The 12,285-nt window shown below is 37.1% G+C and overlaps 1 long non-coding RNA gene across 6 annotated transcripts in view; it reads right to left on the reverse strand.

Moving 5' to 3' along the window:
• The window catches only part of LOC140617249 (uncharacterized), a 326,911-nt gene that overhangs the window by 178,984 nt on the left and 135,642 nt on the right, over window positions 1–12,285 (reverse strand). For all 6 annotated transcript variants that reach the window (XR_012017475.1, XR_012017474.1, XR_012017472.1 and 3 more), the window contains exon 3: window positions 2,396–2,472. This is a non-coding gene — a long non-coding RNA (uncharacterized lncRNA). The remainder of the gene's footprint in view (window positions 1–2,395; window positions 2,473–12,285) is intronic.

Below are 12,285 nucleotides of genomic sequence, written 5' to 3' on the forward strand. Positions count from 1 at the left end.
TGGTCAAACAATGGTCTATATTTTGCTGTGAAGATGGTATTTAGGTATGATTAACATTTACAAAAAAATAGACTTTGAGGGAAGCAGATTAGCCTCCATAATATGGGTGGGCCATCCAATAAGTTGAAGACCATAAGAGCAAAGACTGAGGTTTCCAGAAGAAGTAATTCTGCCTCAAGACTGCAACATCAACTCTTACTTGAATCTCCAATCTGTTGGCCTGCTGTACAGATTCCTCACTTAGCCCCTACAATCACATGAGTTAATTCCTTAAAATGAATTTCTGTGTATGGATTTACACAATATCCTATTGGTTCTGGAGACCTCTAATATCCCCAGTGAGTCCAAGCATAGTCTTAACTCAATACTTGCCCCAGGTAGTCACTACCAGTCAATTAGAGATGATATACCTAATTAAATCTGTTTGCCATTTCTATATTAGAAGATCTTCTGTTTAAAATAGTATAAGGAGTACTTGTATAAAAGTGAAAATTCCAAAAAAAGGTAAAAATTCCTTTGTAATGTGTTTAATCACCTTTGTCTTTCATATATACTTTGTTATTTAATCAGCTTGCTTAAGACAAAACACATTTCACAGCTTTTTATTTTGTAGCAAAGTTTCTCACAACCTACCAGTAATAACAAAAAGCACAAAGATGTGTTAAAATCAAAGCCCATATTATAAAACAACCTAATTGGGCTTTTCATGTAAGTTAAACCTATAGTCTAACATATGCATTTCTAATCTAGCATAAAGCCATCCCCAGATGCATGTCACCTAAATGGGTCTTTACATGAAACCAGGTGAAGTCTTGGGCGAGACTGAGCAAGCCCATCAGCATCTCTGAGAGTCAATTTCTTCTTCAGAAAATGATGTGACAGGTTAGATAGCTTTACCATCACTGCCTGCTTTGGAACCTAGGGCTCACAGCAGATGGAGAATGTAAATTGAAGACAGTTGCATTTCAGAGACTCAAAAACTTCCCTAGGAGGTGACCCTATATCCTATGCTTTATTTTCTACATCATTTAACATTGCAAGAAACTCAGCGCTCTAGTCAATTCCAGCATTTACAGTGGTGGTTTACTAGAGTCATTAACGAATAAAGAAAAGAGTTTGTGAGACTTGGATTACCTAATGCTAGCATTTTATGAATGACTTTTGCAAAGCATTTCATAATTAAATTTTAAATGTTTGAAATTAACTGGTATTTCAAACATTTTTTAGAGTACAGAACATACAGAGTAGACATCTATGTACCTGTCATCTAGACTTATCAACTCATTTGTAATGTTTTTTCAGGACTTTTTAGAGATAAAACATTATAGATACAGCCAGACTTTCGCTAGTCAAATCTCCAATGTCAGCTTCTCCAACTCCCTGCACACTTTAAATGCTGGAGTTCCCAAATTTGATCTCAAGATGACTTTTCTCTTTCTCTAATCTCCCTCCCTAAATAATTCTATGCATTTCCTCAGGCTTAAAGGCCTAATGAAAAGAAGACACACACATTGTCAGGAGGCCTTCATCACAGGGCCTTCCCCCACCACCAAAGGAGTCAACCACCCTCTCCTGCCAGGCCCCTCCTCTGACCCCCAGATTCACTGTATGCAACCACTTAACACCACCATTGCTACCCACCCCTCATCTCCCACATCTCAGTAAACATCATCACCAGTGATGTGGTGGTTCAAGTCAGATATTTAAATCATTCTTGATTTCTCTTTTCTTCCACTCCCCACATCCAAACAGCACCTTATGCACCTTGTACTTGTTTCCGCCTGAAAGGTACATTGTGTTTTGAACACTATTTCCCATTTCCTGTTACCAGTTCACTCAACAATGCCACTATTTCTGACCTGGACAGGTGCAACTGCCCCCAACATAGTTTCCTTTGCCATCCATGCTCCCCTACCCCTAACCCATTGTATGAAATTAATGTGGAAGTCAGACAACATGACTACGTTGGTTAATCATGCAAAGGCTTCACATTACACTCAGAACAAAGTGCACATTACTAATCCCAGCTGACAAGTCCAACGTTATCTGGCCCCTCAATCTGATGCTATCTATTGCTTCAATCTCGTCTCATGCCATTTACCCTCTGCTCATTATCTGAGGCTCACTCTACTCCCTCCCCTACTCCCAATTATTCAAATAAACCCTTCCCCACCTCAGGGCTTTATCTCATGCTGTTCCACTACCTAAAAGCCACTCATCGCCACCCCACCCACATATACCTGACTCCTCTACTGTCAATGGTTCACTGACCTCTCACCCTAAACAGACATTTTCTATATGAGATGCTTAAAAAAAAACAAAACAAAAAAAAACTTTCTTCTTTGGTGTTACAATTCATGAATATTTGTTCGTTTATCTATTTTCAGTTTCTTACCTTCACTGGAATGAGTTCAAGTTGTTGATGGTATGTTTATCATATTCATGTTTGTGATCCCAGCAAAATCCCAATTCCTGAAACATAGCAAGCATTGAAAAATTTGTTTTAAATAAAGTAAAATATTCCATTCAGGGATGCCTGGGTGGCTCAGCGGTTTAGCACCACCTTCAGCCCAGGGTGTGATCCTGGAGTTCCAGGATCAAGTCCCACATTGGGCTCCCTGCATGGAGCCTGCTTCTCCCTCCTCCTGTGTCTCTGCCTCTCTCTCTCTGTGTCTCTCATAAATAAATTAATTAATTAAAAAAAATTCCATTCATCTGAAAAAAAAAAAGATTTCTTTAGCTGAAAACTCTTATACTATTCCCCGTGTGCTAGACCATTTCTCTAACAAAAACATTTTAAATTTTGAAACAGATAAGTCACAGGTATATAAAATATATATACACGTAAATAAAGTCACTGGAAAAATAAATATAGGATTTATTATATCTTCAAAATTCTATTCATGTTTTATATCTTTTACATGAAAGCAAAATAAGGACAAACTTCACAATAAACAGTGTTCCTTAAGGTTTTATAAAGCTGATCTCAAAAGCTCAATTGTATCATGCTACTGGTACCAGATATTTTACCGTCAATTGTTATAATTGTTTTGAGCAGTAGTGTATCAGGAGCCATGTTGTAAGCAAAACTGGAGACAGTAAAGCCCATCTTAGGCAAATTAAATAGGTAATTTTTCCATAAACTTACTGATATGTAGCCATTTGGTCTTTTATCTATTCCCAAAGCCAGTACAGCAAGAGAAACAAAATAAAATATAAGCTTTTAAGCCTGGATCCCATCAGTTAGGAAATGAAGACAATAAATGCTTTCTTCTTTGATGTAAAATTTATTATTTCCTTGAGTTAGAAGGAAAATAATGGTATTTTCATTTGAAACATATCTAAAAACCATTGACTTATTTTATGTTTCATTATTTAAGTCAAACATTTTGTGATGGGCATTGTATCACCCAATGGTCCACAAATATGGTGAAGTGCTATCCCTATCTTCATTAGAAACCATAGCAGACAGCATATCTTTGTCATAGGTGCTGCTGGTGCTATGGTTTAGGGCAAAGGGAACTCATAGGAAGGCAAGATGAGTCCTTCCTTAAAAAGTCCTTCTGGAGAAGATGACATTTGTACTGGCCTTTGAAGGATAGGTAGGGTTTCACCAAACATGGAGGAGAGTGAAAGAGCAACCAACATTGAAAACATGATAAATAAGGGCATGTGAAGTAGTTTTAAAAGTCTCATCATTCATCCTTGACTGGAAAACGAGGCAAAGATGAAAGAACTAGCATTTCCTTTTATATACAGAACTGACTTTTCCTTTAATGAGAACCCAGTAGTTCATTTGTTCAGTTATATAAACTTCATAATGGGCAATGAATTAAATTTACTGACTTTATTATAAAAATCATATTTTTGCTTATAAATTTCAGGCAAAAATATTAGTGGAAGGGGTCATAATATACTTGTGCTGAAAGAAAAACTTTACTATTACATCATGAAGTTTTAAAAATATATGCTTAGTTCCTAATAGCAATTCCTACTCTACCTGCAGAGTGACAGATAATTCTTTTGGGATTTATCTTTAAAATCTAATTTCAGCAGATTAATTTTCATATGGGTAATTGACTTGTTTTCCTTTTTAAATGTCGATGTCATCATTATATGAGACAATAAATGTTAGTTAAAAGTATAAGTAATTTTAATAGAGAATAACATCTGCTACAAGGCAGTTAGAGCCACTTATAACAAATCTTCCATATCTAATTATAAATACATGCCTTTTGTTATGCAGGTCCCTGCTTATCCAATATGGAAAGATCATAGAAATTAATGACCTTTTAATTTGATGTCTGTAAATGGACACAATGAAAGATACATACTAATTTCACAGCTATTAATAAATTCACAGAACTCTTCAGATACATATATATGATCAAAATGTTTATATTTTGGGAAAACTATATGTGAAATTTGACTGCCTGATAATTATCTCTTTTTCATTGTGCTTATTACACATGGACAATCTAACATCAGGCATTCCTCTGAGTGATTGGGCCAAGGTGTGCAAGGGTAAACACCACCACGTTCCTAGTCAGTGTTCCATGCTTCAGTTCCACAGAGAATGCCTACCTCATGTGTTTTTCATTTTAAGTTCTGCTTCTTTGAATGCTATTTCCTCTCTTTTGGCTTTCACCAAGGTTAAAGGAATCTCTAGCAACTAAAAAATGCAAACGTCCAGTCATGTATTGGATATCTGCCCACTCAATGTCTAAACAACCCTAACTTTAAAGCTAACATGTTCATTTACTACTACTAACTCAACATCAAGATTCAACACCATGATTTTTTAAAGATATTGTGATGACTTCAACTAATATTACTCTTTTTTGTTCGGTGTCCAGGGATAGCCACAGGAGTGGTCACCACAGAGGTGATCAATCTCTGAACATTAAACTCTAAACAGAATCCAGGGTAAAGAGCCTTTAATCCACCCTTGACACATACTACCCTCTCCTGACTATAGAGCATCTTGACTTAATGATGTGCCTTCAGAACATCCAGATATTGAACCATTAATGTTCTCATGCCAACCAGGCAAAACCTAGACAGACATGTATGAGCATAACATCAAGAAGCAATTCCACTCTTCCATATATAGGCCCTCAGAAGTAGTCCTTTCCTCTTCTCGTTCCTTAAAGGCCTACAGTGTTCGACGGCCAGAAAGACTAAATATTAGAAGTGAATACTGCTTTGCAGAAGCTTTTAGCAAAATCTTTAAACCAGCGCTGCCTTCAGCCCAGGGCGTGACCCTGGAGACCAGGGATCGAGTCCCGTGTCAGGCTCCCTGGATGGAGCCTGCTTCTCCCTCTGCCTGTGTCCCTGCCTCTCTCTATGTCTCTCATGCAAAAATAAATAAAATCTTTAAGGTAAAAAAAACCAAAAATACAAAAAAAAAAAAAAAAAAAAACCAATAAAACAGTGCCCTGGGAAAGAGAAGTACTAATTACTAGATAAAGAAATTACCAGGATTCAATTTTCAAAAGAGCTTCCCAATTATCCACACTCTTTGCTGCCCCATTACGAACACATATATGTTGAAGAATTAGAATCTTATCACTAGGACCTTAGTTTTATAAATTATAATACATTAAAGACCCTCTTTATTAGACCATCAATATTACAGTTTTCAAAGACATTTAGAAATGTGGTTCTTGCTTTCCTAAAAGCAAATAATACATGAAATTTCATTGTGGCAACCTTTTATATGCTGCTTCTTTATTTTGGTGTTTTGTTAAATGTTTATATGTTAAATCTCAGCCAAAGACCCATGTGACTAAATTACTCATTGTATAGCATTTTCTCACATAAAATGTGAAGAAACAGCCTCCTGGAAGTTATTAAAAATACATTTCTAAGTATATGTTTTTGATATAGATGTTCCCCCAAACAATTTAGTATAAAAAACATTGGACTCATTTGGCTTGTTAAAATAAATTGTGTGCTAATAACACGAGGATTTTTTTAAATCTATATTCCACTGCTGTTATCTCTTAATGTTTCTCAATTTTCTAACATTAATCATTTGTTCAAGAAATATTTTGGGTCCTTATTACACCCCTGGCATTGTACAAGCATAGAAGACATTAAGGTGCGTGAAAGAACAGAGTCCCTGTGGTGGGATCAGCCTGCAATGGTGGTAACTTCAGAGATATTTAGACAACATATCACCAGGATTTGATGACTGTCTGGATGGAAGAAGGGACAGAGAGAAGCTGAAGAAGACTCCTAGGTTTTTGGAGTTAATGGGAAGGCCTCTGGCGGTGCCATTCTCAAAGCAAGGAAAACAAAAGAGGGAACAGGTCCAGCGGAAAAGGACCAAGATGAAGACTTGAGTGTGATATGCTTGAAAGATATCCAGATGTCCAACGTGTAATAGGCAACTGAGATCAGGACAGTTATCGGGCTAGAGATATAATTTAGGAGACAATGGAGACTGCACAGGATGTGTGGGTAGAATGAAAAGAGGGAGTAGGACCAAACCCTGAGAAACACTAACTTTTAAAGGAAGGATAGAGGTAGAGGAGCCTGAAAAAGCAGCTGAGCAGCAGTGGCCAAAAGAGAGTGCAGGAAAAAAACCCAGCAGCATATGGTGTCAGAGACTCCAAGGGAACAGCACATTCTGAGAAAGAAGTGAGAGCTAAGAAGTCCAGGGCTGAGAAGTATCTCTTGGATTGAACACTGGGGAAACCAGGCTGACTTTCAAGGGGTCAGCTTCAGGGGTTAGGGAAGTGAAGGAGAAGTAAGGGAGACAGTGATTGCAGACGCTTCTTTCAACATGGAGAGAAAGAGACAGCAGAGAATAAGGGGGAAGCTGGAGTTTTCGTTTTAAAACCTTAGAGGAAGGATTTTAGTTTTGAAAGAAAGGTGAGCCTTGAAATCATTTAGTTTCTCTTGGAAGGGAAAGAAGAATGCAGAGATAAAAGCATGAAAGAGACAGTATCACCGACCTCACATAAAAAAGAAATACTTCCAACAATAACATGGATGAGACTTAGTTATAAATAAAAAAGTTTTCCCAAATCTGTATTACTCTCTCTCTCTGTGGAACACTTCCTGGTTGAATATTTACTAATATTCTTTAAGTACTGCCTCCTTCCACAAAAGGCCTGGAGTAGCTAACCACCAAACCATAACAAAAACTGAAATTATATTGCAAAATTGCAAGCTAGATGTAGGGATTTTGACTAAGAGGAATAGGGCTAAAGAAATAATTAGGCCACGTATAAGAAATATACCCAAAGCATTGCACAGTTGCTAGAAACGTGGCAAAATTTCGCCCCGAGCTTACTAGTGACCAAAGCAAAGAGAGAAACACAGTGTGTTACTTGGCTCAGTGTCTGTAAAATAAGAGACAAACCAATGGCTCAGAAGAGACATAGCATCTTCTCCTTAAATCAAGACCAGAGAAGAACTTGTCTCATTGTTCTCGTAAGATGACACAGTGAAGAAACCAATGCCTTCTTTACAACATGTCAACAACTGATAAAGCAGCAAATTTCAAACACCTGTTTCTTAAAATGTGCTCCAATATATCCTTTTTAAAAAATGATACCAGATGGCAATTAACTTGGGTTCCAAGAAGGCAGAATTCTAACATCTGGTTTGATAGATGGCCTAATTTTAGAATCTCTTATAGGAATGGAAAAGCTGCATGCCCTGCAAGTACTCATTCATAAATATTATTAAATAGCATTTCTCTCAACCAGCATTATAAAAAGTTTTATGCAGCAGAGATTTAAGGTTGTGTTTTATCGCAAGAACCACATATGAGTGTAACCACAGATGCAAAGCAGTCCATCAGCCATGAAGATGTAGCGCAAGATGCCCCACCAGCTGGGCATATGTGGAGATAAGACATCCAAGCTACCATACATTCTAGGTTGCCTAAGACAGTCCCAGTTTATGCCTATTTTACTAGCATAATTATTAATAGTGCCCCCTACACCTCTCAAATGCATTCCTATTTGAAAAATAAGTTATATGGTCGTGTTGTTTATCACTGTTCATGCTATCTACATCTGGAAAGTTATCAGTAATAGGCCCTTGGCCATTAGTTTGGAATCCAAAAGCCAGACTTCTATCTTTTGGCTAGTGGGCATATAGTGACATAGAGCCCATCAGATTTAGTCAAGACAATAGCCTGAAAAAACCACGTGAGGTGAAGCAGAGTTCTAGAACAGGTATTCCAAATTGGAGAAGCAGCAGAAACAGATTCCAGGATCAGAGAGCCTCAAGGATTCAAGGATGACTACAAACTAGCCAGGCCCATAAGGTCCATCTAGAGTGGCTTAAAAACATCCCCCAAATAGGCTCAAAGGCTGAGCCAGCAGCAATGATCAAGAAATATCAAGTGGCTGAGAGCCAACCACCCATTGACACACTCTTATATTAGAGGTTGAAGAAGCTAATCTCTAAGAATCTGAGTAAGGACAATTAGAATATATAAATCCCAAACCTTAAAAATATTTATATCATTTGACTTAATGCCTTACTTGAAGAATTGATCTAGGAAAATAACCTACTATATTCTCAAAAATTACGTGTAGAGATTTTCATCAAATAGAGTAAAAAAAAACAATCTAATTCTCCAACTACATGAACTCAGTTTAAGTGTGATATATCCAAATGATTAATATTCGGGGAATTAAAAATCATGTTCTTAAACAATATTTAATGGAAAAATGTTAGACTGTAATACAATAAGCTGTGTCTTTTGAATTAAATTTACACCCATAAATTTATATACATAAATATTTAAAAATAAAAACAGTGACTACCTATGGCTTGTAAAGTGAGACTTATTTTTATTTCATACATATGCTGTTTACATTTCCTAAATTTTACATAAGCATTTATTGCTTTTATAATTAGAAATTTAGCATTGCTATTATTATTAAGGTCAGATAACTTGTCTTTTTCAAAGCATTTTCCTAACGTTTGCTAGACACTGGTACTACTTAGGATGTTGTACATATCACAACTGAAAAGGCTAATTTTCTTGGTCCAAGATGTGGCATAAAAGTAGTTTCATACCTTCACTCAGCTTGTTTTGATACTTACTAGCTACTCAGTGAGGTTTTCTAGCACTATGTAGAGTAGTGCATCCTTAGGAACAGATTAGCAAGTCAGCGAATTTCTCTGGTGACTTGGCATTTGGCAGATTATGAGTGCCAGCAAAGGCCTAGGGTTATGGTTTCCCTGGAACACTTAAATAACGATAATTTAGACTTATGGAAGGAGAAAGCTTACACTGTCACCCAGCAGAGGAGTGGTTCCAAACTCAGGTTCAGCTGCTCGCTGCTCGAAAACCAACCTTAAACAGAGACAGGCATTGGTGGGAAAGGAAAGATGGTTTTATTCATTTATTCAGGAAGCCAGCAACATGGGAAGATGGCAGACCAGCTTCTCAAAGACCTTTTTTTTTTTTTTTTTTTTTTTTTTTTTTTTTTTGAGTCCAGGTGGAGCAGGAGGCATTTAAAAGGGAAGACATGGGAACTAGTGAAGGGGCAACATGCAGGGAAAGCTGGTGCTCAGCAGTTAATCATTTGCCTTGCACGGCTTCCAGATTTCTCTGCTCTACCCAGTAATCAAGACTCCCAGGGGACTCTTATTGAAGATACCAGGGTTAGAGGAGGCTGTTTTTGAGTGCAGGCTGACAGTCTGGTCCTTTGTTCCTTAAGGCTAGTGGTCTGCAGGATCTCAAGGGAAGTACGTTAGTTCCGCTACAAACTAAGGAATTTAGGTCAGCAAGCAATGAATGATAAGCTTAGGATGCCTGGGTGGCTCAGTGGTTGAGCGTTTGCCTTCAGCCCAGGGTGTGATCCTGGAGTCCTAGGATCAAGTCCCACATCGGGCTCCCTCCAAGGAGCCTGTTTCTCCCTCTGCCTGTGTCTCTGCCCACCACCCTCCTTTGCTCTCTCTCTCTCTCTCTGTGTCTCTCATGAATAAATAAATAAAATCTTAAAAAAAAATGAGTGATAAGCTTGAAGTGAGTTAACCCTGAAGACTTTAGTAGAACATTTTACTACCTACACACCATTAACTGAAACTTTTGCATTTTTTAGTATGATGACTGGTAATCACAATAAGACCTGAAGGAAGACTTTTAAGTACTCTACTGCCAATAACAAAAATTAAATGTCTGATATAATTATCTCAGATATTATTTATTACATTTGATTCTCTGAATATAAGATATATATAAAATTATATATATATGAAATATATATAAAATTCACTCAGTAGATGAATGTTAAGATTCACTCCAATCCTGAGATTTTCTGATTGCAACTTTGACATATGGTAAATCTCCTTTCACCAGATAGAATAAATGAAACAGAGATTTTTCTGTACAAATCTATTTTTATTGAACACACATGTGGGGATGCCTAGGTGGCTCAGTAGTTGAGCATCTGCCTTCGGCCCAGGGCATGATCCCAGAGTCCCAGGATCGAGTCCTGTGTCGGGCTCCCTGCATGGAGCCTGCTTCTCCCTCTGCCTGTGTCTCTGCCTCTCTCTCTCTCTCTCTCTCTCTCTGTGTGTGTGTGTCTCTCATGAATAAATAAATAAAATATTTTTTAAAAAATGAACATACATATGAGCACACATGCAGAAGTAACAGAAATTTAGAGTATATTATAAAAGCTTGCTCTTAAAAAGTTAGACCCCTCAAACAGATTAATTCATTATCAAATTATTCCTCCAATGTAGCTGGGAGTGTCTGTCATTGAGGGCTTTGCCAATAGACCTTTTGAAAGGTCTATTCAGTTATGTTAGAGAGAGAGAGCACAAGTGGGAGGGGCAGGGGGAGAGGAAGTCAGAATCTTAAGCAGATTCCCCACTGAGTGTAGAGGCCAATGTGGGGCTCAATCTCATGACCCTGAGACCATAACCTGAACCAAAATCAAGAGTCAGATGCTTAACTGACACACCATCCAGCTGCTCCTTGCCGATACATTTTTAAAACAAGTCTAAAACTTAGTTTAATTTGGTTCTTGGTAATTTCAGAAACTATGTTTTCTGAAATACTAAATTATCTTCATTGTTTCAATCAGGTTCAATTAGATGTGTAGTCACTTGGAGCTGAAATTACCCTGATACCATAGACATATTTAGCAAAGCCAGTATCTCCTTGCTGACTTGGGGGAGGTTTGTGTTTAGGAACATATTTATTTATATTTTACTGCCAACTCACACCTAAATATGCTTTATTTTACAAAACTGTAATGGGAAATAATTCATGTTTAATTACATTTTCACTAATCATTCTCGTGCCATGAAATCCATGAAACTGGCATTAGACCAAAGTGATTTGATGTAAGTCCAGAAACAGCAAGAGCATTTGATGAAATTGTCTGAATTACAGAACCAGTACTTAATTTAGTGGCTCAGCACTTAGACTATTTAATTACATATCTTTTGCATTAATGTAGAAATGAAAACAAATGGCAGTTAGGTTGTTTCCATTCTATAGTAAGAACACTATGACAAACTTCTGAACAAAAAGTTAAAAGCTTAATGGATCATTTTTGCATTTTATCTGCAAAATGTCAAAACTCTAAAACATTAAAAGCATCAAAATATTTATCACTATGTACTCAAATGTCAAATAAAGGTTTACTTCTTTAGTATCCACACAGTTGTTTTTGGTGTCACCATCAGCAGGACTATTACCCATTGAACATTATCTTACCTGGAAGCAAACTGTGAGTATAAAATACTGGTATGTGTTCCATTGTCACTTTTCACAGAGTCATAAAGAGTTAAATGATCATATCACTTTAATCAGTCTCACAATATTCCCAGGTCAATGTCTAGCAACTAAAAATTATGTTTGTCTACTTTTCCAAAAGTATGACATCAATATGTTATAAGCATAATGATTATAATAAAAAAATTAGGCCCCAAGATTATGGCAATTAAATTTGAAGGAATCAAAAAAAAATCATGAGTTATACAGCACAATCATGAGTTATACAGCACAATCCAGTTATATCACTGGATCATATACTATTGTTTGGGTTCAGTTAGGGAAACAGAGCCATTACATGTGTTGAAAATAAAGTGATATTAATGATAGAGGAATTAGAGGTTTTGTGAATGTGGGAAGAACTGGGCCGGAAACACGTGAAAAAGCAGTAGCTTGAATACTGGAGAAGTCATTACTTATGAATTTAGCCCACAGCACTGGAGAAGGTGGCCAAGTCAGAGTCACTGAGAAGGTCAGGAAGCTATCAAACTTGGCTTCCATGACTGTGGAGAAGGGGATCA

The sequence above is a fragment of the Canis lupus genome, chromosome 25 (genome assembly GCF_048164855.1).
Source record: "Canis lupus baileyi chromosome 25, mCanLup2.hap1, whole genome shotgun sequence".
Lineage (NCBI taxonomy): Eukaryota > Metazoa > Chordata > Mammalia > Carnivora > Canidae > Canis > Canis lupus.